The sequence below is a fragment of the Jaculus jaculus genome, chromosome 19, assembly GCF_020740685.1.
Source record: "Jaculus jaculus isolate mJacJac1 chromosome 19, mJacJac1.mat.Y.cur, whole genome shotgun sequence".
NCBI classification, from domain to species: Eukaryota; Metazoa; Chordata; class Mammalia; order Rodentia; family Dipodidae; genus Jaculus; species Jaculus jaculus.
In genome coordinates this window covers 37,429,795-37,457,393 of record NC_059120.1, presented here as the reverse complement: position 1 = coordinate 37,457,393, position 27,599 = coordinate 37,429,795, and the positions used below count along the sequence as shown (strand labels likewise).

Genomic DNA, 27,599 nt, shown 5'->3' with positions numbered 1-27,599 from the left:
TCCATAGCACATTTTTTTCTTTTTCTTAATATTTTATTTTTATTTATTTATTTGACAGAAAGAGGGAGAGAGAAAGAGAGAGAGAGAGAAAGAGAATGGGCACGAGAGAGAGAGAGAGAGAGAGAGAGAGAGAGAGAGAGAGAGAGAGAGAGAGAGAGAGAGAGAAAGAGAATGGGCACGAGAGAGAGAGAGAGAGAGAGAGAGAGAACGGGTATGGCAGGGCCTCTAGCCACTGAAAACGAACTCCATACGCATGTGCCACCTTGTGCATATGCATAGCCCATTTTTTAATTGGCTTTTTTGATTTCTTATTATTTATTTTTTTGAGTTCTTTGTATATCCTAGATATTAATCCTTTATCAGATATATAGCTGGCAAAGATTTTTCCCATTCTGTAGATTGCCTCTTTGCTTTATTCACAGTGTCCTTTGCAGTGCAAAATCTTTGTAATTTCATGAGGTCCCAGTGGTTAATCTGTGGTTTTATTGCCTGAGCAATTGGGGTTATATTCAGAAAGTCTTTGCCAAGACCAATATGTTGAAGCGTTTGCCCTACTCTTTCCTCTAGCAGTTTCAGAGTTTCAGGTCTTATCTCTCTTTTATTTTGATGTCATCATCTTTTCTTTCTATTATGAAGGTCTTGTGTAGATAGTACCAGGCATTTTGAGGTTATGGGTATCCAGACCATTTTGTGTCTGAACGATAAGCAGTCCTACCCTTCCTTTGGCTCTTATATTCTCTCTGCCACCTCTTCTGCAATAGACCCTGAGCCTTGGAGGGTATGATAGAGATGTTTCAGTGTTTAACATGCCTCTGGTACTTTTTCTCAGCACTATGATGCATGTTGAGTCATCTCAAGGTCACCACCATCTGAAAGAGAAGCTTCTTTAACCAAAAGTGAGAGTAGCATTAATATATGAATATGAACATTAAGAGAAGTGCTTACTGGGCAGTTTGATGAGCATAATATATGCATTTAGCCAGATACCAGCTGGCATTACCTCTCTAGGGCTCATGACCTTCCCTGTTATAAGTTTTCAATACCAGACATGTATGCCCACTCATGGAGTGGGCCTCCAGTCCAATTAGTGAGCAGTTGGTTTCTCCCATAACAGACATGCCATTATTATACTCATTGGCTCATTTGGCTTAGCTGGCCAAATTTAAGGCTTGCAGTGTCCACTGTTGTTTATCTCCACGGATGATTTCTCTTTCCCATAGGGCTGTATGCAGTGAAGCTTTTTCCAGCTTTCTGTCAGCTGGTCTACATGGAGGACATTTTCAGCTCAGCTTCAGCTTGATTTCTCAGTGACCTTGTAGCCTAAGCATGTGGAGTCTTCAGCAATAGTGTCTCAAGATTAACTTTTTTATTGACAATTTTTACCTATGTATGTAATAAATTTTGATTATAATCTCTTCTCATTACCTTCTCTTATTTTCCTTTCCCATTCTCTTATACTGAATCCTTTCTTTCCCCTTTCTACTTTGATGTCTTTTGAGCATGTGCATGTATCCCACCAAGTTTCATTAGGGTTGCTGCATGAGTATGGTTGGGGGATTATTTACCAGATGACATGCAACTCACCAGTGGCTATAGCACTGAACAAAAATGTCTCCCATTCTCCCAGCAACCATTAATGACTAATAACTTCTCAGGGACAGATGGAGGACTCATGTCAGGGCCATATTTAAGCAGAGAAATATTCCCTGCTAAGGCTTTCTCTCCATGTAGCAGTGTGAGCATGTAGAACTAGAAACCCATGTTTACAGTAAGTGTAAACACTGGCTCATTTATTGTCCCTCAATTGTAAGTAGCTGTACTATGAACTTCACGAGGAGGTAGGACTTCCAACAAGGTCCCAGAGTGAGTTTTGTAGCCTCATCTGCTAGTATTTCTGTGGATACTGGAGCTTGTAAACATACTGACCATATACTTGCTGCAGGTGCTTGAAAAGTAGAATATAGGCCTGGGAATACCCCCTAACTTCTTTTTTTTTCAGGGTAGGGTCTCACTCTAGCTCAGGCTGACCTGGAATTTAATCTGTAGTCTTAGGGTGGCCTTGAACTCACAGCAATAATCCTACCTCTATCTCCAGAGTGCTGGGATTAAAGAGGTGCTCCACCATGCCTGGCTTCCCCTAACTTTTGGATGAGACTTCCTAATGCAAAAACTTGTCCTTTTGCTACGTAGTGTAAAACGTTTGTTTAAATCAGGAATTCCCAAGGCTGGGGCTGATAACAATAAATCAATCTAGCTTTTGAAAATATTTCTGGCTTAGTGAATCTTTAGTTTGGGCATTTTTTTTGAACATAAGTGCTATTTATTGATTCCTCACCTTGAACTGAAAAATACACATTCTTTTCAAATATATTTGGAATACTCATTAATACAAACCGTATGCTTGGCCATAAAAAACTTTTAATATGTTTTAAAAGATGGAAAAAACACAGAGCTTGCTGCTAGCTATTTTTTTTCTTTTTTAATTAATTAATTAATTAATTTTTTAAAATTTTTATTAGCAATTTCCATGATTGTAAAAAAAATCCCATGGTAATTCCCTCCCTATCCCCCCTCACACTTTCCCCTTTGAAATTCCATTCTCCATAATATTACCTCCCCATCACAATCATTGTATTTACATATATACAATATCAACCTATTAAGTACCCTCCTCCCTTCCTTTCTCTTCCCTTTATGTCTCCTTTTTAACTTACTGGCCTCTGCTACTAAGTATTTTTATTCTCACGCAGAAGCCCTAGTTTGGACATTTTTATCAGCAAGAATTCTTACCCAAATTTACTTAGCAAGAGCTCCCCCCATATCTAAACATATATATGTAATTTTTTTATTTTTTATTTATTTATTTGAAAGTGACGGACACAGAGAGAAAGACAGATACAGGGAGAGAGAGAGAATGGGCGCGCCAGGGCTTCCAGCCTCTGCAAATGAACTCCAGACGCGTGCGCCCCCTTGTGCATCTGGCTAACGTGGGACCTGGGGAACCGAGCCTTGAACTGGGGTCCTTAGGCTTCACAGGCAAGCGCTTAACCGCTCAGCCATCTCTCCAGCCCTATATGCAATTTTTGTTGTTTTCAAAGTAGGGTCTCACTCTACCCCAGGCTGACCTGGAATTGACTATGTAGTCTCAGGCTGGCCTAGAACTTATGGCGATCCTCTTATTCCTCCTGCGTGCTGTGGTTAAAGGCTTGTGCTACCACTCTACTATGAATGTTGAAAATGTTACTTTCCACATCAAGAGTTCCCAGAGGTATTATCAGTGCTCTCTGTCTAGGTGTTTTCAGGTTCCTGGCATCTTGTTCAGAGAAATAGAAAAGACCATGCAAAAAGTGAAAGAGCTTGCTATAATTGATGTTTCTGAGTAGGAAGTTTTGGCTGTGCATATGGTTATATATTTGGGCTAAATTACCAAAATGGAACTATAGGTCAGAAGGTTTTATTTAAATAAAAAAGGTTTCAGTGAAGCTTTCTTGAGTCATGTGACTACTATCACCCTGTCACTGGCTAGTCTGGTAAGTTTGGCAGGTTAGCACAGTAGACTCTATATCCTGTTACCCCACCCTATGGATTACGGAAATCAGAGGAAGCAGTGTTTGTAGGTACTGACAGAAGTGAGCATCTTTGTTACGTTTTTGGCTACTCTAGACATGTTTCTAGAAGATCCTGGTGTGTTTTTGCTTGCTTTTCTGGAAGTGGAGTTGCTGAGTCATAGAGCGGGTGTACTGCCCCACCCTTTGGTACTGGAGAGACAGAACACAACATTTTCAATGCTAGGCAAACACCACTGACCTAGATCCCCAGCCTGGTAGCATTTCTTTACTTGCACGCTGCACTTCCTGATCTTGGTTGTGGTTACAAGAGTCTGCCTTTGTAATTTAAGTTTACCCACGCATAAATATTTCACAATAAAAGCTTTTAAGCTGGTGGAAAAAGAAGTAAAGCAGGGGCTTGTGTGCTCCAGGCAGCTGTGGGGCGGGGCATGTTTGGGGCCTGTGAACTCCAGGTAGGTGAGGTGCTCAGTGTGCTTGGGGCCTATGTCTGTGTGGCCTGTGAGCTCCAGGAGGATGATGGGTGCTACGTGTTTGGGGCCTGTACTTTCAGGGTGCCAGTATGTTTGGGACCTGTGTGCTCAGGGCAGGTGAGGGGTGTGGACTGAGTCCAGTCTATGCTGCCAGCACCCAACCAAGTCCCTATCCCACCCCATGCCTCCTTTTTTTTTTAAAAAAAATAAACATGTATTTTATTTTATTTTATTTTTTTACTTACTAGTGTCAGAGAGAGGGAGAGAAAGAGAGAGAGAATGGGCACACCAGGGCCTCTAGCCACTGCAAATGAATTCCAGACGCATGTGCCACCACGTACATCTAGCTTATGAGGGACCTACAGAATTGAACCTGGATCCCCTTTTTTTAAAGGTACATTTTTTGGTTTATTAAAACCAAACTATATTTCTGTGCTTCTCACAATACATTATTATCAGGCATAAAAGTGAATCAACACAAAATCACATATTGCAATTTTATAATTGTAATGCTTTTTACAACAATCTAACATTACTTTGTACAACAGAAAAACACTTTAACACCTTCCATCAAGACATTTAACCCTTTAGCTATTTGGATAAAAGGCCAAGAGTCTCTTTAAAGCAATCATCAGTTTTACTAAACTAAAATGCCAAATGGCAACTTTCAAGATCCTAGAAAGTGTTTTTAAAAAACCAGATTTTCATCCCGAAGTCTTATAAACCTCAATGTAACTCCTATCATTTCTAAACACTAGATCTTAAGAAAAAGAAATCAGCATTCAAAATGTACAATGTTTTCATCTAGATCTGAGTTAAACTTTAATCATTTACCCTGTTAGTCCTTGTATAATTCTGCACGGTCACGGAGGGCTGGTCTTCCCACTGCAGGACAGGGGCTCCGGCCACCTATCCTGCAGTTCTCTGTGCTTATTCTCTCTGGGTGCGGAGGTAGCATTCACTCAACGCACCACTTGATGGTGCAGAGCGTATGTAAATTCTACCTCAGCGCTACGGTTTGTTACTGCTTGTCTGTTTAAAGAATTACCTAATGCAGATTCCCAAAATGCTTTCCATAGCATAGTAGTGAGAGGTTCAGAGGTGTCCCAAAAGGGGAAAGTTCCTGAGATCAAAACAGTTTGGGAAATGCTGGGTTAAGCAGGCTTTTTACTGCTGGGTGCTGAACCCTCACTGCACTGAAGTGTGTCTTATGTTTCCACGTGCAAACTCAGTTTACCTGTAGCACCTGCCTCAAAACTGATACGCATCTCACAGAGCGCTCACGTGAAGGACATGGAGCGCTGCAGCCCATGCTGGATGCACGCTCTCCACTCAGCCTGATGGCTCCATGGAGAGTTGGCAGATCCAAGAAACACTCAGTGCTTTCTTGGTTCTTAGTTCTACACCCTTCACTCTTGTTTTCTTTAGAATTTTAAGAGGAAAAATACTCAGGACATTCTCATTTTAAAAGCAGAGTGCAGTTCATATTGCTTATTTCTGGGTTTAGTCTTTAACTTGAGCCACAGTCCCTGCTGAAGGGCATGCACCTCAGTGTCTCAGAGCGTCGGGAGTCACTGCCTAAGTCACCACAAGCACCTCGTTGGTTGAACCTTACAAGGAAGCCACCCACTGTTAGAAACCAATGAGAATCTATCTATTAGCAAAACAGTGCTAGTGGAAGCCTTACGGTGATTTCTATAGTTTTTTCAGTAATGAGGCACTGAAGAATGAGTTGTGCTAAAATTAACTCAAGGGTCAGCTTGTCTGGATGAGCATAACTTTGGTTGAAATTTTTCATCCTTAGAAAAGGTTTTCAAAGCACCAGTTAATTACAAAAAGCATGCATATTTATCCTCACAGTGAGTTAAGTGGCTGGCAACAGCTAGTGAATTGCATTCCCCAAAGCAACTGAATTTTTTAAAAACCAACCAACCAAAAGGGAGAAGAATAAAGCCCAGAGGCTAGAGTTCCCCTGCTAGGGTTGGCAAAACAGCCATTTTCTGGAGAAGTGACAGGTGACATCAGTCCCAACCTTGACTGACAGTGTGAGCCATCTTGGATTTTCAGCTCAAGGGACGAGGAGAGAGAGAGAGATGAGCAAAACGCTTGATTTTCCAAATGAGGAACACCTAAGGGAATAGGCCATGTTCTCAGGGAACCCTCACATACAGCCAGGGCAACTGCTGGCATCCTCGTAAGTCATGTGGAGGGCTAGCCAGTGTATCTCACCCGCACCAGAGTCGCCTCAGCTGGCAGAGAGCAAACGGATGGCACATGAACACCAGCACGGGACAGGAGAGACAGACTGGACGTGCAGAAGCGAGAGGGCCACAGGGGCCCAGCATCATCCCTACGTGTTCCCAACAGGACATTTCATATGAAGTGAGCTTCCAGCCAATATCCCACCCTAACACACACATCTCATAACATACTATGCATGTTTTAAATCCAGGCTCAGCAAAGTACAAACTCAGTCCTTAATACTTACATATTAAATTCAAAGAATCTATGCAACATTCAGGAGAAAAAACATTCTAATTCCATGGCACGGATATAAACGGCAGTAAATCAACAGAAATGTTAATTTTACACGATTGCTAAGAAACCACTTAATTACCACCAATAACTAATAATCATGCTCCCTGCTCACAAAAAGGCACCTACTCATTATAAGCACATTTGTCATAATTATTTGCCTCTGTGTGGAGTTGGAGCTTGAGCATATAGCCCACATAAATTTCTAAAGAACCAAAGCTTTTTCTAAGCTAAAAATCCACAGATGCCTACAACCACCTGCCACTTAGCCGGGTCCCTGTGCCTGCTGCCCAGGTTGCACACTGCACGGCTCGGGTGAACACTGGCTAGAATAGAAGCTTGGTGCGGCACCCAGCCTGCGAGCAGTGTCTGAAAGCCTACAGCCAAGTGACTGTGGCCAGAGCGCCGTGCCCCTCAGTCTCTCCAGCTGAGCGCAGCTGTGGTTGGCTGGAAGGTGCTCAAGAAACAACGGCTACCTACACCTGAAGGTGGGGAGGTTGCAGGTACAAACAGGAAGAGTTCTGAAACACTTGCTGGTCTTTAAACTCAATGGCACTTTATCACACAAGCAAGATTCCAGTGACAATTTTCTGGCTAGGCATATCTTGGCTTTGGCGAGCCAAAGTCATTTCCTGGTATTGGCTGTTTGATCCTGGTATCTCTATTCCTGGCCTAAACTAGCATCATCTGCCTTCAGGCTGCTCTCACGACACTTCCACTGTCTGCCTGCACAGGGCAGCTGGCTCTGCTGGGGAGGGTATATCAGCCCATTCCACTGTAAAGCACTTGTGGGATGAAAGGGGCTTCCATGTGATATGCAGCTACTGGTGACAAAGATAAAATGGAAAAGGAGAGCACGGATGGCCCCATTGGTTTAAAGGATGCATTAAGCATTAATGAGAAAACACACCAGACTTATCCACAACACCACATGTAGAAAAGTCAGATCTACACTGCTATGTCCATCACAGTAATTAGTCCTTACAAGTCGTACTTCAAATGTGAATCTTTAATAAACTCCAAAATGCCTTACTGAGATTTCACCTAGTCACCTACTGGTTAGGAGGAGCAAACTGAGGCTGGTCCAGAGGGTTCTGTGCAGACCACTATGTTTGAGTTGGGAAGAGCCCAGGTCCACAGGGGGCAGGAAGGCACTTGTCTTCCAGGAGGTCACCTCAGAGCCAGGCAGGCCTGGCCACGCTGCAGCACCTGCCACTCTAGGTCAGGGTGGATGGAGCCCGTGAGGAACTTGTCAGGACTCAGCTGCTGCCCATCGCTTGCTGTGGCTGCTGTAAGTTCCCTACAGCACCACAAAACTCAGAATGTACTCGAGGAGTTTCTGCCGGTTGCATTGAGGTAGGAAAGTACTGCTCAGTTCGCTTTTGCTTCGTCTCTTTGAAAACCCCAATATCTTTAAACATTTTCACAGCATTCTTCACAAGACAGTATGTGGCACTCTCCGCATATACTGCGATGTTCCTTTCCGCCCTGGCCAGGAGGTATCTGTGCAGCTTCTGCAGGTACTTGGGCTCAGGGACGGGGCCGCTGAAGTTGTGGGCAAAGATAGCGGCAGAGCTACAGGCCTCCAGCAAGGGCCCGAGGAGCCTCTGTAAGAAGGTGATGTACTGCTGGTGCTCACTGGACTGGCTCACCTTCAGATAGCAATCTCGCTGCTCCTCACCAAAATCGCTGTCTTCATCTTCATCACTTCTCCAGTTCAAAGGTTCAGGAAGCTTCTTGTCCCACTGCTGTTCTGCAAGACCAGGACTGATATCTTCCTGGTCATCTTGCTCAGCCACTGTAAGAATGCCATACTGGATAAATTTCCCTACTGTTTCATGGCAAACTTGGTAAAAAGTCTGGCAGGCAGCGAGATGGTGCCTTCATTGGAGAGCAGATAGCACAGGCTGGCGGCCTTCTGCACCAGCTGCTCCTGGCTGATCAGGCTACGGGGGGCATCAGCAGAGCCTCCTGAGCCTCGCTCACTCAGAACCGCATACAGGCCTCCATGACAAAGACATGAAGTACCCCATTGCTGTAGAAGTTGAGTTCAAAGACTGATGGGATGGTTGTGCTGGGAGTGATAAAAAACTCATCATTCCTCCTCATGTGTGTGATTGTGACACAGTTGCCCAGCAGCTGAATAGCACACATGACTACATCTTCTGAGTTTCCTGAGCACCCCAGGTCAAAGTCACGAGGTAGGACCTCCTTCTTCATCATGAAGAAGTCTTCCACCAGAGTGGAGAGATGGATTCCCTGCCTGTGTCTGTAGAGGAGCAGGCAGGCCACCATGTGCATGGACATGATGGCACAGGACTTGCTTGCAGTGAAGAGAATGTGCTTGGCCAGGTTGGTGATCAGCCTTCTTTGGAGGAGCTCATCACCTGCTCATCCTGGCTCTTCCGGCCCTTCAGCAGTGGCATTGCTGGGCCTTGAAGGAAGAATAACAGGTAACAGAGCCTGCTCCAGAGACAGGGGGGCAGACATGGGCTTCTGACTTTGGCTTTCCAAATACTCCTTTAAGGAAAAGGGTTGTGCGAAATCCACTCTGACATAGCCATAGTTTTTCTGCAGCATTCTCCTGACACCTCTCGCCACACTCCAAAGACTCTCGTTCTTCTTGGGTTTTCCCAGCTGTTCACCATTGTAGTGACCTTCAATGATCCGATCATAGGAGATTCCCACAGGTGTTACCAAGATGTCAGGGATGGTGTTGGTAGAAAAGGTGTCTACCACCACGGCAGAAGTCCAGCCGAGCACAGGAAGTTTTTCCACTCCTGGAGCACGTACCTGCCAGAAAAATCTCCAAGAATTGCTATTGCCAGAGGAGCTCAACTACATGCCCATGGAGCAAGGCTTCTATAGAGAATGTCTTTTCGTCCATCTTGTGTTTCACCAAGGATAGCAGGATGGTGAATTATCTACATTCCTCAAGAATTCCATTATCCCTTTCTTGCCTAACAATGCCCCCAGGTCATGGTTTCCTGCCCCCTTATCTGGCCGTCCGCTTACTGTTCTGGTCTTACACTGTAGCTTTTTGTTCTTTTCCCTTCCTTACCTTCCCCCAACTGAAAAGCCCTATTGGGCCCACTATCTGGAAACTCAGATTGGCTGTGCTCCACTCTTGTGAGCCAGCCCTGACAACTCGTGTTTACGCAAATAAAAGCTTCCATTTTTGCTTTAGAGCGGTTTGCATGGTCTTGGTCACTCCCAAACCTTACAGTTATCTATGGGCAGTGGCTGTAATAGGCTTCCTTGTCCCTAAAACCCATTAGTTGACTCTAGGGACACCCCCTTACAGTTCACATGTGACATGATATAGGGAGTATTTTAAATTCTAAAGGGAATCTATGGCTGTCAGATCTCCGATTGCTGAAATATCAGGCCCTCTTGCTTGAGGGACCCAAAACCACTCTTAAATACTGCCACTAATTTAACAGAGGGAGAAGTGAAGTCTGTCACTCTTGGGAAGAGGGCTTGATGGGGAGCTATGCAGCTCACCCTGATCTCTCAGATCAGCCATTAGAGAACCCTGACTTAATGCTATATACTGATGGCTGTTTTATTGACAACTTCTATAATTATAGACAATAAACCATGGTAATTCCCTCTCCCCCACTTCCCCTTTGCAACTCCACTCTCCATCATAATACGCCTTTCCCCTCTCAATCAGTCTCTCTTTTATTTTGATGTCATGATCTTTTCCTTCTATTATGATGGTCTTGTGTAGATAGTGTCAGGAACTGTGAGGTCATGGATATCCAGGCCATTTTGTGTCTGAAGGAGCACGTTGTAAGGAGTCCTACCCTTCCTTTGGCTCTTACATTCTTTCTGCCATCTCTTCTGCAATGGATCCTGAGCCTTGGAAGGTGTGATAGAGATGTTTCAGTGCTGAGCACTCCTTTGCCACTTTTTCTCAGCACAATGGTGCCTTCTGAGTCATCCCAAGGTCACTGTGATGGCAGTTTCTTTATAAAAGAAACAGGGTATATAAGCTGTGTGGGAGTCTCTGACTTTGATGTTCTTGATTCAGGGCCACTGCCCAAAAACTCCAGTGCCAAGATGGCCAAATTAATAACCCTTACTAAGGCATTAGAATTACCTCAGGGAAAAAGTTAATATTAGTGCTGAATCTAAATAAGCCTTTCTAATCCTTCATGCTATTGTGGCAATATGGAAAAAATATGGAATATGGAAAGAAAGAGGCCTCTTAAGTACCACTTGAACTCCTGTTAAAAATTCCCAAGAGTGGGGCTGGAGAGATGGCCTAGTAGTTAAGGCGTTTGCCTGCAAAGCCAAAGGATCACAGTTCGACTCTCCAGGACCCATGTAAACCAGATGCACAAGGGGTGCATGCATCTGGAGTTCAAGGCCCTGGCGTGCCATTCTCTCTCTCTCTCTCTCCCTCCCTCCCTCCCTCCCTCTTTCTCTCAAATAAATAAATAAAATATATTTAAAAAAAAATTCCCAAGAGTGCTGGACGTGGTGGCGCACCTCTTTAATCCCAGCACTCAGGAGGCAGAGGTAGAGGATCACCGTGAGTTCGAGGCCATCCTGAGACTCCATAGTGAATTCCAGGAGAGCCTGAGCTAGAGTGAAACCCTACCTTGAAAAAAAAACCCAAAAAAACAAAAAATACAAAAAACAAAAAAAATTCCCAAGAGATCTTCAGACACTTGGATGTAGTTTTTCTACCTGGACACCAAAAAAGAGATGACCCAGTAGCTAAAGGAAACAGGGTGGCTGACTCTGAAACCAAAAGAGCTGCAATGGGAGATCCAGAGCTATTCCACCTGAATAGCTTAGATATTCTCCAGAGGAATTGGTTAAGAATGGATGCCATGTATCTAGACCACCTAGGGTGGTGGCTTTCTCCTTTGGAACAACTACTGTTACCCAAGTCACTTCAATGGAAAATTGTAAAGTTTCTTCATCAACTATACCACTTAGGTCAAGAAAATCCTCATATGTATGTATGTATGTATATATATATAAATAAATGTTTCCAGGCATGGCGGTGCACACCTTTAATCCTAGTACTCGGGAGGCAGAGATAGGAGGATCACTGTGAGTTCAAGGCCATCCTGAGACTTTATAGTGAATTCCAGGTCAGCCTGGGCTAGAGTGAGACCCTACATCGAAAAAAAAAAAAAAAAAGTTTATAGGACAAGGCCTCAGAGACGCTATTCACCAGACAATATCAGGATGTGAGATATGTCAAAAAAAGTAATCTTTCTAAAGGCACTTACAGCCACCAGAATCCCAGAGACAGAACACCCATCCTAGGGAAGGAAAACTGGCAATTTATTTCACTCATCTGCTGCAGGGCCCTAATTCCAAACTCCTTTTAGTCTTAGTAGTTACTTTGACTGAGAAAGCCTCAGGAGCGATGAAGATATTACTCACTCAAGAAGCCCTCTACTTGGCCTGCCCAAGAGCCTTCAGAGAGACAATGGACCTGCCTTCTGGGCAGAGGTCGCTTAGGGACTGGCTAAGGGGATATCCTCAGGGAAAGTAGAAAAAGCTAACAACTTTTAAAAAGGCACCTAAAAGGAGCTCATGCAAGGACACAATCCCCCTGTACCAAGTTACTTCTGCTATCCTTAAACAGGCTTAGAGACCCTCCTAATTGTCGGGGCTTAATCCTTTATGAAGCTCCATGTGGCAGGCCCTTTTTCACCAATGACTTAATATTAGATCCTGAGACAGCTAGACTTGTGTCCCATGTCACTCAACTGGCAAAACTCCAACAAATGTCAAGATACAAACAAACTGGGCTTTCCCAGGAGGAGCATAGCCCTCCTCCCGCCCATCCCCTGCTTAGGAGGCTTAGTGCTGGTCAAGACCCCCATAACCAAACAAGGACCTTGTTCACCCTCTCTGGGATGGACCACACCTTGTTATTTGATCTGCTCCTACTGCAGTGTGAGTGGCAGGCGTGAACTCATGGATACACCACACTCACCTCAAACTATGGATGGATTGCTCCAGACACTCCCAGAGTCTCCACTGACCCTCCAGACCAGGGATCCAAAGGCCCCGACTAGACCTGTGAACCTTTAGAGGACCTTAAGCTGCTCTTCAGATGCCAACTGGTTCTAATCCAAGATAATAGTCAACCTCTGATATTCAAGGTGCTTAAAAATGCAGTCCCCGGGCTGGAGAGATGGCTTAGTGGTTAAGCGCTTGCCTGTGAAGCCTAAGGACCCCTGTTCAAGGCTCGGTTCCCCAGGTCCCATGTTAGCCAGATGCACAAGGGGGCGCACGCATCTGGAATTCGTTTGCAGAGGCTGGAAGCCCTGGCGCGCCCATTCTCTCTCTCCCTCTATCTGTCTTTCTCTCTGTGTCTGTTGCTCTCAAATAAATAATAAATAAAATTAAAAAAAAAATGCAGTCCCCGTTAAGCCGGGCGTGGTGGCGCACACCTTTAATCCCAGCACTCAGGAGGCAGAGGTAGGAGGATCACTGTGAGTTCGAGGCCACCCTAAGATTCCATAGTGAATTCCAGGTCAGCCTGGGCTAGAGTGAGACCCTACCTCGAACCCCCGCCCCCCCAAAAAATGCAGTTCCGGGGCTGGAGAGCTGGCTTAGTGGTTAAGTGCTTGCCTGTGAAGCCTAAAGACCCCGGTTCGAGGCTCAAGTCCCCAGGACCCATCATAAGCCAGATGCACAAGGTGGTGCATGCGTCTGGAGTTCCTTTGCAGTGGCAGGAGGCCCTGGCGTGCCCATTCTCTCTCTGCCTCTGTCTGTCATTCTCAAATAAATAAATAAAAATAAACAAAAAATTTAAAAATACATTCTTGCCTCTTAATTGGCAGAGAAAACAAACGCTGGGTTTGTATTCCTACATAGCCCCTCCCTCCAGAAAATTCCCAATGACTGTGGACTAACATTGCTTCCTATCAGCGTGGAGCTGTTTCTAGAGGTCATCACTCCTTTGCCCTACAGCAGTTAGGGTGACTTGTGGGATGGCCGGGTTGAAACACTCTAGGAGACAGCTTCTTGGGCAGGCAGATTAGGAGAAGAGCCCTTGATAAATTAAGATGGTGAAAAACGATCACTTCTCTTTTATTCTTCCTGCCTGGTGGGTGGGCCTGACAGCTTCCTGAGACCTATTCAGTCCTGGCAGCACCACAAACCAGCGAGGCGCCTCTCACGTTCACTCGCCCCAACCAACCAATCACTCACTCAGGCCAGGAGGGCTTTCCCCTTTCAATAAAGGTTCAGTCCCCTTGCTTTAAAATAAACTTAATTCTTTCAAAATATATTCCTGCCTCTTGGGCTGGAGAGATGGCTTAGCGGTTAAGCACTTGACTGCGAAGTCTAAGGACCCCTGTTTGAGGCTTGATTCCCCAGGACCCACGTTAGCCAGATGCAGAAGGGGGCGCACGTGTCTGGAGTTTGTTTGCAGTGGCTGGAGGCCCTGGCGTGCCCATTCTCTCTCTCTCTCTCTGCCTCTTTCTCTTTCTGTCTGTTGCTCTCAAATAAATAAATAAAAATAAACAAAAAAAAAATAAAATATATATTCCTGCCTCTTAATTGGCAGAGAATACAAATGTGGGGTTTGTATCTGGGTTTTATTGTCCACAGACCTTTTGTGACGTACTTTAACCTGGGTTTGCCTTTATCCATCTGTTCCCATTTTATAACAATCCTTTACTCTAGGACAAAGCTATTTTACCATATAAAATCCCTTTCATTCAAATGCATCTCTTCTATATCTCTCTCAAATAAATAAATAAATATATGAAATATCAAAAATATTTTTAAAAGGGCTGGAGAGAGGACTTAGTGAGTAAGGCACTTGCCTGCGAAGCCTAAGGACCCAGGTTTGATTCCCCAGTACCCACATAAAGCCAGATGCACAAGGAGGCACATGCATCTGGAGTTTGCAGTGGCTGGATTCCCTTGCATACCCAATCTCTCTCTCTCTGTTAGTCTTTCTCAAATAAGTAAATAAATAAATAAAATACCAAATACTCTGCTTATTTTTGTCTTTCACCAAACATATATGTTTAAACTCTTTTTTTCTCTTTCATTAAAAACTTCTTTACTGATAATTTCCATAAACAACATACCATGATCATAATCCCTTCTACTACCCTCCCTTTCCCCCTTCACTAAACCCCTTCTTTTTTTCAACTATAGAATCTCTTCTATTTTGATGTCACTGTTTACCTTTTCCTCCCGTTTATATGTCTTGTGTAGATAGCATTAGCCACTGTGAGGTCCTAAATATTTAGGCTACTTTGTGTCTGAAAGACAGTAAACACTCTTTTCCTTCCTTTGGCTCTTACATTCTTTCTGCCGCCTCTTTCACAATGGTTCCTGAGCCTTGGAGGGTGTGATAGCGATGTTTCACTTAGTGATGAACATTCCACAGCCACTTCTCAGCACTTAGGTAAGTCTTTTTTTTTTTTTTCTTTTTTTGGTTTTTCAAGGTAGGGTCTCACTCTAGCCCAGGTTTGCTTGGAATTCACTGTATTCTCAGGGTGGCCTTGAACTCACAGTGATCCTCCTTCTTCTGCCTCCTGAGTGCTGGGATTAAAGGTGTGTGCCACCATGCCTGGCTCACTGTAGTGAGTTTTGTGTTGCCCCAGTGGTCACTGCCATCTGAAAAGAGAAGCTTCTCTAACCAAAAGTGAGAATATCATTAATATACGGGCAAGTCAAATCAGAGAGCAGTTGCTTTCCCCTATAGTAGACTTGCCACCATTTCACCAGTTGGTACATTTGGCCTGGCTGGACAGCTGAAAAGCTTGCAGGGTCCATTGCTGGCTAAGGCCCTTGATAACTTTCTCCCTCAACAGGCTGCGCAGCTCTTTCCAGCACCTTGATAGCTTAGAACGCAGGGAAGAGACAACCAGCTCAGCTCCAGCTTGAGACCTACAGTCTCCTGCAACAGGGTCTTACTGATGCAGGAGTTTGGGGTTCATGTAGATCCTCAAAATTTATAAATCCCAATTTTGGGTCCTACCCTATTATATTTTTTAAATTTATTTGACATCGGAAGAAGGGACAGAGAGAGAGAGAGAGAGAGAGAGAGAGAGAGAGAGAGAGAGAAAGAAAAAGAGAAATATGGGCAGGCCAGGGCCTCCAGCCACTGCAAGTGAACTCTAGACATGCGCGCCCCCTTGTGCATCTGGCTAAGGTGGGTCCTGGGGAATTGAACCTGGGTCCTTTGGCTTTGTAGGCAAATACCTTAACCCCTAAGCCATCCCTCCAGCACCTCCTACCCTATTTTTAACAAAGAGTTGATAAAATGGACTCTTGAAGGATAAATTATTGCATTTATTTAGGGAAAAATCACAAATTGTGGGGTTTACTTAAGGGCAAATTGGGATTTAGGAAAAGGTCTAGAACAGTCACAGCATGTGGAAAGTAAGAAACACGCACTCGTGTGGAAAACAGAGCATAGGTCATGTGATTCATTTAAGAGAACTTGAGATTTTTATGAAAAGACTCAAGTAGAGCCACAAGCACGTGGAAGATAGAACGAGGAGCTTGTGTAGAAGATTTAGAAGAAACACACACAGCTTCTGCCCTGAGCCTCCCCACAGAAGCAAGTTAAAAGGGCAAATGGTGGTGGCTTAAGAAAGACTAGCAGAGGGAAAATACCAAAGCAGAGACCAAGAAGTTCAGATGAGAAATGAGACCCTGAGCTTAGAGAAATTACAGAGGTTGCAAGCCCACAGTTTAGAGGAAACACCCATGTGGTAGTTCTTGAGTGTAAGGGAAATGCATATGTAGTAGATTCAGAGACCAGAGGAAAATCATACATGCAATTAAAGGGACGGGCTGAAGGGATGGCTTAGCAGTTAAGGAGTTTACCTGCAAAGCCAAAGGACCCAGGTTCTATTCCCAGGACCCACGTTAGCCAGATGCACAAGGAGGCGCACCCATCTGGAGTTCATTTGCAGTGGCTGGAGGCCCTGGTGGCACCCATTCTCTCCTATTTCTCTCCCTTTTTGTCTTTCACATAAATAAAGAAAAATAAAATATTAAAATAAAAGTGAGACGCTAACTCAAAGTTAAAGTAGAGACAGAAAATTACTCAGGCCAAGAAACAGGGCTCTGTTCTCCCCCCGCCCCCAGCCGGGGTGGGTATGTGGGGGTGGGGGTGGGGGCGGGGAGCAAGCTTCACCTGCATCCAAGTAGCGCCCCCAGGGCCAGATGGAGGAGAGGTAGAGGGGCAAAGAGGGCTGGAAATTGCCCATACAAGCCTTTACAGTCCACAGACAACGATTCTTTTGTCAGGTTCAGGTATGTAAGGGGAAACGTGATAGCTTTGTGGATTTAAAGGGCAGACACCAGAGGCTGTCCACTATCATGAGGTCTGTGTCTTATATTAGACTGTGAGCAGCAGGGGCATGTGGCTGTTGTAGAGGAATGTGGATCAGACAGGACTTCCATTCCAGCCAGGGCAGGGGGGCATCGTTTAGATCCCTCTTGGGCTTCTGTCCCTAACTGAAACTGCCTAAAAGAAGCTAAGTTTCTTCTGAGTCTCCTGTATTACCGTCTGGTTCTGGTGACATGACATTCCTTTTAAAAGTTAGACTAGTGATTTGATAATTAAAAAAATATATTTTATTTATTTATTAGAGACACATAAAGAAGCAGACAGAGAGATAGAGTATGGGCACACCAGGGTCTCCTGACACTTCAAACAAGCTCCAGACGCAGGTGACACTTTGTGCATCCTGCTTTATGTGGGTACTGGGAATGAAACCCAGGCCAGGTTTACAAGAAGTCCCTTTAATCACTGAGCTATCTCTCCAGCCTTGATTTTTTTTTTTTTTTTTTTTTGAGGTAGGGTCTCACTCTAGCCCAGGCTGACCTGGAATTCACTCTGTAGACTCAGGGTGGCCTTGAATGCACAGCAATCCTCCTACTTCTGCCTTCCAAATGCTGGGGTTAAAGGTGCACACCACCATGCCTGGCTAATGATTTGATTGTTTTTAAAGGTATTTTTATTTTTACTTATTTATATATGAGAGAGAGAGAGAATGAGTATGACAGGGCACGAACTCCAGATGCATTTTTTTTTTTAAAAAAATATTTATTTGAGAGAGTGAGAAAGAAGCAAATAGAAAGAGAATGGGTGAGTCAGGGCCTCCAGCTGCTTCAAACTCCAGATGTATCAGCCACCTGATGCATCTGGCTTACGTGGGTCCCAGAGAATTAAGCCTGGGTCCTTAAGCTTCGTGGTCAAGTGCCTTAACTACTATGATCTGGCCCTAGATTTGATTATTTTGTTTGATTATTTTGTCCTTACTCATTAACCATAGCATTAAGCAAACCTTAATCCTAAATCTGCACTTCTAGTCGTATGAATCTTAACAGAAACAAGGTAGAAAATTTGCATTTTAAAGACATAGAGCTCAACCAAGGACTTACATGAAAGTCGAAACATCAAAAGATAAAGCTTATTATGCAGATTTCTTTTCCTATTTTAAGAGCTAATTTGCTGTGAAAGAGACACCCTACAAATGGAAACTTCTTACTTTCTCTTTCCTTTTCCAAGGACAAACTCAGAATGATCCAGCATTTGATACACCATCTTAGGCTTTCATACAGCACGCCCTCTAATAAACTAGGCTGTCCAAAACCTCTTCTAATGGAAGGAACTGTTTATATCAAAAGGCCAGGAAAGCACCCAAATCTGCATATAGTATGTACTGATACCACTGATGTAGAATTTGGGGCTCAGGAGGGGTCTTCCAAGTTTATGAACCCCAATTTTGGGTCCTGTTATATTTTTAACAAGGAATTGATAAAAAAAAAACTCAAGAATAAATTTTGAATTACTAAGTTTATTTAAGGAGGAATCACAAATTGTGGGTTTTATTTAAAGGAGGGTGAGATCTAGGAAGAAGGCTAGAGCAGAGTCATAAACCTGTGGGAAGTAGGGAACACGCTCTTATGTGGAAAACACTGCATAGTTCATCATTTAAGACAAAACTGAGGTTTTTAGGGAAAGACTGGAGTAGAGCCACAAGTATGTGGAGGGTAGTTCACTAGCTCATTTAAGAAAATCAGAAGCCGGGCGTGGTGGCGCACGCCTTTAATCCCAGCACTTGGGAGGCAGAGGTAGGAGGATTGCTGTGAGTTCGAGGCCACCCTGAGACTCCATAGTGAATTCCAGGTCAGCCTGGGCTAGAGTGAGACCCTACCTCAAAAAACAAAAAACAAAACAAAACAAAACAAAAAAAAAGAAAATCAGGCTTTCAAGGAAAGAGTGGAGTAGAGCCACAAGCACGTGGAGGATGGAATTTAGGAGCTCACGTAGGGAAGATTTAGGAGGAACACCCATAGCATCCACCCTGAGTCTCCCCATGGAAGAAAGGTAGAAGAACAAAGGGTGGTGACTTAAGGAAGAGTAGCAGAGAGAAAGTATCAAAGCTGAGACCAAGGGCTGGAGAGATGGCTTAGCAGTTAAGCGCTTGCCTGTGAAGCCTAAGAACCCCGGTTCGAGGCTCAATTCCCCAGGATCCATGTTAGCCAGATGTACAAGGGGGCACACATGTCTGGAGTTCGTTTGCAGTGGCTGGAGGCCCTGGGGCGCCCATTCTCTCTCTCTCTGCCTCTTTCTCTGTCTGTTGCTCTCAAATAAATTAAAAAAAAAAAAAAAAGCTGAGCCCAAGAAATCCAGATAAGAAATCTTAAGGAGGAAAGAGAGTTGTACCCATGGTCACCCCGAGCTTAGAGAGGTTTCACAGCTAATAGGCCTAGTGTTAGGTGAAAGCTCCCATGTGGTAGATCTGGAGTGTAAGGGAAATGGGCACGTGGTAGATTCAGAGACCAGAGGAAAATCACACACCTGATTAAAGTGAGAAGCTGACCAAGAAGCAAGCTCCCTTCCTGCCCCCCAGCCTAGCTGGAACCCACCAGCACAGAGTAAGGCTAGGATAGTCTCACAGAGAGGGGACATGGCCTGAATGCAGCCTTTATAGTGACTGACAACGGATTTTTTTTTCATCAGATTCAGGCATGCAAGGGTAAGACCTGATTTGTTTGGAGATTTGGAGGGCAGGCCCCAGGGCCAGCTCACCTGGGCCATCTATCTAGGTAGTGTGCTGGACTGTGGGCAGCAGGGAACACTGTAGATCAATCTCAATCAGACACAAATTCCACTCCTGCCAAGAGTTCAATTCTTGTACCAGCACGAGGTGGCATATGGGGTGGCATCTCCTGGTTTTCTCTAGGCCTGAAGTTCTAACTGGAACTGTCTTTAAGAAGCTAGCTTTTGAGCTGGAGGGATGGCTTAGCAGTTAAAGTGCTTGTCTGCAAAGCCAAAGGACCCAGGTTAGATTCCCCAGAATGCACGTTAGCCAGATGCACAAGGGGGCACGTGCATCTGGAATTTGTTTGCAGTAGCTGGAGGCCCTGGCGCACCCATTCTTTCTCTCTCCCTCTTTCTCTGTCTAATAAATAAATAAATGAATAAATAAATAAAGAAGCTAGCTTTCTCTTATCCTCCTTCAGCAGAGTATGTGCAGACTTGGAGGGTGTGTGCTAAGAGACCTAAAGTTCTCATGCGAGTGTCAGAAATGAGAAAGCATGTCAGTCATCAGTCTAAGTTGAAGTTAGAGCACTGATGTGACTATTTTCTCCACAGCATTAAGAAAGCCTTAATACTAAATCTGCTGAGCCACTGGCATTGATGCAGGGCTACAGAGCCAGGCAGGGATTAAATTCTATAAAGATGCAGGAGATCCCATACTCATTGACCTCAACCTATCTGAGTTAGCAAAGAATTGGAAACACCGACTCTGAGAAGGGTAAATTGTGAATTATTTTTTATTGATGCAATTGTGAGTGGGAGTGATTCTCTGATTTCATCCTCTGTGTGTTTGTTGTTAGCATATAGGAAGGCTATTGATTTATGTGTGTTTGTTTTGCCTTCTGCTATGTTGCTATAAGTGTTTGTCAGCTCTAACAAGTTGCTGGTAGAGTCTTTACGGTCCTTTATGTATAGAATCATATCATCTGCAAATAGTGATAACTTGATCTCTTCCTTTCCAATTTGCATCCATTTAATGTGCGTCTCTTGCCTTACTGCTATGGCTAAGACCTCCAGTACTATATTAAATAAAATTGAGGATAGTGGACACCCTTGTCTTGTTCCTGATTTTAGTAGAAAAGTTTCAGGTTTTTCTCCATTTAGTATTATGTTGGCTGTAGGTTTGTCATAAATAGTCTTTACTATGTTGAGATATGTTCCTTCTATTCCCAGTTCCTGTAGGACTTTTATCATGAAGGATGTTGGATTTTGTCAAATGCTTTTTCTGCATCTAATAAGATGATCATATAATTCTTGTCCTTCAGTCTATTTATATTGTGAATTACATTTATTGATTTGCATACATTGAACCATCTCTATATCTCTGGGATAAAGGTTGGGGTGAATGATCTTTCTGATATAGTCTTCTATTCTATTTGCCAATATTTTGTTGAGACTTTTTGCATCTATGTTCATGAGGGAGATTGGTCTGCATTTTTCTTCCTTCCTTTCTTTCTTCCTTTTTTTCATTTTTTTTGTTCTTTCTTTGTCTGGTTTTGGTATCAGGGTGATGCTGCCTTTATAGAAGGAGTTTGGTAGCATTCCTTCCTTTTCTATTTTATAGAAAAGTTTGAGAAACATTGGTGGTCTTTCATGAAGGTCTGGTAAAATTCACTGGTGCACCCATCTGGCTCTGGATCTTTTTTAGTTGGGAGATTTTTAAAAACTGCTTGAATCTCCATACTTGTTATAGGTCTATTTAAGTGGTTAATTGCATCTTGCTTTAAGGTCATATAAATCAATAAAATCATCCATTTTTTTCAGATTTTCAAACTTAGTGGAGTATATGTTCTTCTAGTACGTCCCTCTGATTTTTTGAATTTCTCTGGTATCTGTTGTGATTTTCATGTCTAATTTTTAAATTTGTGTTTCTTCTCTCTTCCTTTGGGTCAGATTTGCTAAGTATTTATCATATCAATCTTGTTTATCCTTTCAAAGAACCAACTCTTTTTCATTGATTCTTTGGATTTTTTTTGGTTTGTTTCTATTTCATTAATTTCTGCCCTCTTCTGTAGTATTTCTTCCCATCTACTGATTTTTTTTTTTTTTTTTGGTTGTTTGAGGTAGGGTTTCACTCTAGTACAGGCTGGTCTGGAATTCACTCTGTAGTCTCAGGGTGGCCTCGAAATCATGATGATCCTCCTACTTCTGCCTCCCGAATGCTGGGATTATAGGCATGCACCACCACGCCCGGCTCCATCTACTGATTTTTGGTTTGCTTTCTTCTTTTTCCAAGGCCTTAAGGTGAAGCATTAAGTTGTTTACTTGTGAACTTTCTAATTTTTTTTCTTTTTTTCAAAATATTTTTTAAAAATTTTATTTATTTGAGAGCGACAGATACAGAGAGAAAGACAGATAAAGGAAGAGAGAGAGAATGGGCGTGCCAGGGCTTCCAGCCTCTGCAAACAAACTCCAGACACGTGCGCCCCCTTGTGCATCTGGCTAACGTGGGACCTTGGGCCGAGCCTCAAACCAGGGTCCTTAGGCTTCACAGGCAAGTGCTTAACCGCTAAGCCATCTCTCCAGCCCAACTTTCTAATTTTTTAAAACAGGCTCTTAAAGCTATAAATTTCCTTCTTATGATTGCCTTCATTGTGTCCCGAAGGTCTTGGTACATTGTGTTCTCATTATCATTTGATTCTATGAAATTTTTGATTTCCTTCCTGAGCTCTTCATTGACCCCATTCGTCATTTAGTAGTGCATTGTTTAGTTTCCATGATTTTGTGTATGCTCTATAGCCTTTCTTGCTACTGATTTGTAGTTTAATTCCATTGTGGTCAGATAGAATGCAAGGAATTATTTCAATTTTCCTGAATTTGTTAAGATTTGCTTTGTGTCCTAATATATGGTCTATTTTAGAGAATGTTCCATGTGCTGCTGAAAAGAATGTATATTCTGCAGCCTTTGGATGAAATGTCCTGTATATATCTGTTAGGTCCATTCCTTCTATGACCTCATTTAGTACAGATGACTCTTTGTTTATTTTTTCCCGGAATGACCTGTCAATTAATGAGAGTGGGGTGTTAAAGTCACCCACCACCACTGTGTTTGGTGTTATCTGTGACCTTAGTTCTAATAGTGTTTGTTTGATGAATTTGGGAGCCCCCGTGTTAGGTGCATATATGTTTAGGATTGTAATGGCCTCCTGTTGGAGTGTGCCCTTAATCAATATAAAGTGACCTTCTTTATCTTTCTTGACTAATGTCTATCTTGTCAGATATTAGGATAGCAACCCTTGCTTGTTTTTTAGGCCCATTTGCTTGAAACACCGTCTTCCAACCTTTCACCCTAAGGTAATGTCTATCCTTTGTAGAAAGGTGAGTTTCTTGGAGACAACAAATTGTAGGATCCTGCTTTTTAACCCAGTCTGCAAACCTATGTCTTTTTGTTGGGGCATTGAGGCCATTGATATTAAGCGATATTATTGAAAGGTGTGTATTTATGTTTGCCATTTTCTTTTTTTTTTGTGGTTCTGGTTTTACTTGTGCTCTCTTGTGTTAACTAGTATTTGAGTATTGCTTGTTTTTTTCTAGGTTCCTTATATGTGTGCTTTTCCTTTTCTTCAGCATGGAGGATTCTATCAAGTATTTTCTGTAGAGCTGGTTTTGTCTTCAAATACTCCTTTAACCGGCTGTTGTGATGGAATGTCCTTATTTCTCCATCTATTTGAATTGATAACTTTGCAGGATAAAGTAACCTTGGTTGACAGTTGTTATCTTTCAGAACTTGGAATATATCACTCCAAGCCCTTCTGGCTTTAAAAGTTTGTGTTGAATAATCTGCTGTAATCCTGATGGGCTTGCTTTTGTAGGTAACTTGATTTTTCTCTCTAACTGCTTTCAGTATTTTTTCCTTGGTTTGTGTGTTTGGTTGTTTGATTATAATATGACGAGGAGAGGTTCTTTCCAGGTTTTGTCTGGCTGGGGTTCTAAAGGCTTCCTGTATCTGCATTGGCACCTCTTTCCCAATTTGGGGGAAATTCTCTTCTATGATTTTGTTGAAGACACCTACTATGCCTTTGGAGTGGAATTCTTCTCCTTCTACTATGCCCTGAGTTCTTATATTTGATCTTTTCATAGTGTCCTGAATATCTTGAAATTCCCACTCATACTTTTCTATAAGTTTGTCTTTCTCTTTGTTGGACTGTATTAGATCTGCCACCTGGTCTTCTAGCTTAGATATTCTGTCCTCTCCTTCATCCATTCTGCTGGTGAGATTTTCTACAGTTTTTTATTTCACTAACTGTGTTCTTCATTGCTAGTAATTCTGACTGTTTCTTCTATTTCCTTATTTACGTCTTGTATTGCCTTCTTTATTTCATGAAATTGGTGTCCTGCATTTTCTTTGATTCCTTTGATTTCCTCTTTGACTCTTTTGATTTGTTCTCTGACTTCTTTGAACATATTTACAGTCATTCTTTTGAAATCTTTCTCAGGCATTTCCTCTAACTCGTTCTCACTGGAGGTCATTTCTGATGCATTAATACTTTTAGGTGGATTTATATCGTCTTGCTTTTTAGTGTTTCTTGTGTTATAATGTATATATTTTTGCATCTTGGTTCTCTTCTACTTCTCTGCTGCTGCTTCAATTTCCTATACACCTCACTTTTTAGTAAAAGTGTGTATTTTGCTGGGTTTTTTTGGTCTTTTCCCCCCCCCAGGCTGCTTTGGTGTGGTACCTATGCTGCCATCTTAACCGGAAGTCCTTATCTTTCTTAATTAATGTTGGTTTGAAGTCTACCCTGTCAGATATTAGGATAGCAGCACTTGATTGTTTTCTAAGCCATTTGCTTGAAACACTATTTTCCAACCTTTCACTCTAAGATGGTGTCCACCTTTTGTGGAAAGGTGAGTTTCTTGGAGGCAACAAATTGAAGGATCCTGCTTTTTAACCCAGTCTGCAAACTTGTGTCTTTTGATTTAGGCTGTTGATATTAAGAGTTATTATTGAAGGTGTGTATTTATTTTTGCCATTTTTCTTGTTTTGCAATTCTTCTGGTTTTACCTTTACTCCTTGTATTACCTAGTATTTGAGTATGGCTTATTTTTTTCCAGGTTCCTTATGTGTGGGCTTTTCTTTCTCTTCAGCATGGAGTATCCTTTCAAGTATTTTCTTTAGAGCTGTTTGGTCTTCATATATTCCTTTAGCCTGATTTTGTTGTGGTATGTCCTTATTTCTCCATCTATTTCAATGGATAACTTTGCAGGACAAAGTAATCTTTAACAGTTATCTTTCAGAACTTGAAATACATCATTCTAAGCCCTTCTGGCTTTTAATGTTTGTGTTGATTAACCTGCTGTTATTCTGATGGGCTTGTCTTTGTATGTGACTTGGTTTTCTTCTCTAACTGCTTTCAGTATATTTTTGGTTTGTGTGTTTTGTAGTTTAACCAACTATATTCTTTATTTTTTATTTGAGAGTGACAGACACAGAGAGACAGATAGAGGGAGAGAGAGAGAATGGGCACGCCAGGGCCTCCAGCCACTGCAAACGAACTCCAGATGCGTGTGCCCCCTTGTGCATCTAATGTGGGACCTGGGGAACTGGGCCTCGAACTGGGGTCCTTAGGCTTCACAGGCAAGCGCTTAACCGCTAAGCCATCTCTCCAGCCCCACCAACTATATTCTTAAAAGTACAAATAGTATTATGGAGCTTCTATGTTCCCAGGGAGAGCCTGCCACTCTCCTGGTCTGCTCTTGCTTGTGCCTTTGCTACTGTGGTTGTGCTATTGTTCCCCAAGCTGTTGTGAATTCTCAAAGCATAAGCATAGTCAGTCTGGTTCCCTAGCTAAAGGGAGCTGGGGCACCAGAGAAATATCCCAAAATTCCTAAGTCCCCCTGGCCATTAATATCTTAAGATTATTTCAAGGAAAAATACATATTCGAATTTGTATACTGACACAGAGGTGGGGACATGAGATTCCTCTTGGAAATACTTACAAAAAGTCCCTCTTCATCCTGAGCTTTTAGAGGAAGCATCATTGGGTTTTTGTCTCTGTCTTGAGGGAGGCAAGGGTGGACTGTGATCTTGTTGAGTTGTGAGAGGGTATCCTTTCTAAAGATAAGGAAGTTTAGCTGGGCATGGTGGCTCATGCGTTTAATGCCAGCACTTGGGAGGCTGAGGTAGGAAGATTGCTGTGAGTTTGAGGTTAGCGTAGGGCTACAGAGTGAGTTCCAGGTCAGCCTGGGCTAGAGTTAAGACCCTACCTCAAATAAACAAACAAACAACAACAACAACAACAACAAAAAAAAATAGAAAAGAAAAGAAAAAGAAAAGAAAGAAAGAGAAGAAAAGAAAAAAGGAAAGAAAAGTAAATTTAATCTCCAGGCAATTGTATCCAGTTAGGTGGCCTGGCTTGGAACAGGAGAAGGATTTACCCTTGATCTTCTGAGGGTCTAGTTCAAAAAGCTTTTCTGAAAGGATGTGTTTCTGCTGCATTTACAGTCACAGTTCCTCTTCTAGAAGCTTCCCTTCCATTATGCATGGTATGAATGGGTCATCTTTCAGGGCTGCAGCCCAACCCTGCAGAGGAGCAGTCTACATGGAAAAGGCACCACCACCAGAAATTCAGTCTTTATTTGTTGTTTTACTCACCTTGATGCTTGTAGTACTGCAGCCTGTAGTACTGGGAGGTACTGCCGGTCTTCTTGTCTCTGTTGAACTTATACAATGTTCTCACTGGAAAGGCCATATTACAGAAGGTCATATTACTTTAGATAATTGGGAAGAAGTGGGGGAGGGGATACTTAAATGGCTTTGGACATATGGTGCACCAGAAGGACATAGCAGGCAGATGGAGTGAGATCAGCAGGCAAGAGGAGAAGCCCCTTTTGTAGAAAGAAAAATTGAGAGCAACTGTTATTAATAGTAGAAACCAATACAGCAAAACTTTTAGGAGTAACCTAAAAATTAGTCCTGAACTGTTCCTGTGGTTAAAGAAAAAAGCTGTGAAACACCTGTCTCAAGTAATGATGCAAAGTATGAGTTGTCTGGAAATCCAATGGAAGATGGAACTAAAATTTCCAACAAAAAATTATCCCAGCAAAAAAACAGTTTACCCCTCATAATTACATAGCAAATCTAATACAAAACCAGCTAATGTTGCTATGAAGAGGCATCTTAGAGCCTCCCAAAGTAGGGCTAGAGAAAAAAAGGTCCATATGGACTATGAATAGCTGTTTTAAAAAAGAATAGCTGGGCTATAGAGATGGCTCAGTGGTTAAGGTACTTACCTGTAAAGCCTAATGACCTGAGGTTCAGTTCCCTAGTACCCATGTAAAGCCAGATGCACAACATAGCACATGCATTTGGAATTCATTTGCAGTGGCTGGAGGCCTGGGTGCACATATTCTGTCTCTCTTTCCTGAGTGTGGTGGCACATGCCTTAAATCCCAGTACTTGGGAGGCTGAGGTAGGAGGATCACTGTGAGTTCAAGTCCAGTCTGAGACTATGGTGAATTCCAGCCTACTTTGTTAAACCAGAAAACAAACAAACAAAAAAGAATAGCTAACATTACTGTGATGGTAAATTTCAATTGTCAACTTAGTTGGATTAAGAACACTTATAGAGGATTAGTGAGGCACACTTTTGGATGTGTCTATGTGGCAATTTGCATAAAGTAATAACTGAGGGCATAAGTTGTGCTCTGAACATGGGTGGCACCATTCCATGGGCTTGGGTCCTGGACTGGAAAAAAAAAAGGGGGGATAATGAGAAGTAAGCCAGCTGAGCCAAAACATACGTGTATTTATGATGTAATGTGACCAGCTACTTAATGTTTCTGCTGCCATGCCTTCTTGTCAAGATGGGCTGTATCCTTTCAAAGCACGAACCAAAATAATTACTTCCTTCATTGCTGTTGTTACCTATTTGGTCACAACAATGAGACAAGTAACTAATAGAGAAAATTGGTACTAAGAAATGGGATTATTGCTGTGACAAACATGACCATGTGGTT

At 42.8% G+C, this 27,599-nt stretch overlaps 1 pseudogene; it reads right to left on the bottom strand.

Annotated features, from left to right (window-relative positions):
- Positions 1-7,874: 7,874 nt before the first annotated feature.
- Positions 7,875-26,332, bottom strand: LOC101612505 (annotated as a pseudogene).
- Between the last annotated feature and the right edge of the window lie 1,267 nt (positions 26,333-27,599).